A 977-nucleotide genomic window follows, 5' to 3' on the forward strand; every position below is an offset into this window, starting at 1 on the left:
TTGCCTTTAACAGTTGTATTACGTCTATGATAAAAAACATCATTTAGAGTCTTCAATGTTATGGGGAACACTTTTCCAAAACAATAATTTGTTCATATTGTGGGTCTTAAATTTTGGGAGGGAAGCCGGAGAAGTTGATTTCAAAATTTTCTGAAAATTTTTGACTTGTGTCAGCAAAATAAAACAAAACCAAAGCTCTAAAATCCTGGAGGATGAGAGATAGGGTTAATCTTTCAAGTCAATTCATTGATTTAATTATCAATTTCCACAACTACTTAAAATATGGGGATATTATCGTTCAAACATTTTATGTAAAAATAGCCAACTTTGTATCAAATGATAGCGGAAAAAGTATGTTATCCGCAAATTAGGAAATAGACACCCCCACCCCCATCCCCGATACATGTACTACGTGCATGATATTTTTGTGCATGTTGATAACTTTGAGCTCTGCAATGTAAGTTTATTTATATAAAGTTTAATTTTCAAAAAATTGGATCAAATGAAAAAACATTAGGGGTATTGATCTTCATCTTTTCATTTAACATATTCCATTCATTGGCCACAGTGTAAATCGATAAAAATTCAATATTGAACAGTCCTTGATTTGCACATGCCATATCAAGCATATCTAATTGTGTTTAGTCGTCGAAATTATTGATTAGAAATAGTAATGAAGAATTGCTGATATGTTCAACCCTCATTTTTCACGACAAATTAAAATCGAGACTTTTGACAGTTACTTTTTCAACGAAAATGAAAAAAGGAGATATTCAAATCTAGTGATCAGTCATTTGAAAAATATTTTGTTAAACACGCACAAGTAGTCTGAAGGTGAAATTAAAATAGGCTGAAGTTTCTCATTGAAATATCTTCGTAGTCTTTGGTGATCAGGTCTTCATACAGTGGGTTGGAATTCCCTTGAGCACGAATTGTGCTGCTCCTTTTTACTGACTTGTTTTTATATTCTTATGAGG

The sequence above is a fragment of the Ostrea edulis genome, chromosome 5 (assembly GCF_947568905.1).
Source record: "Ostrea edulis chromosome 5, xbOstEdul1.1, whole genome shotgun sequence".
NCBI classification, from domain to species: domain Eukaryota; kingdom Metazoa; phylum Mollusca; class Bivalvia; order Ostreida; family Ostreidae; genus Ostrea; species Ostrea edulis.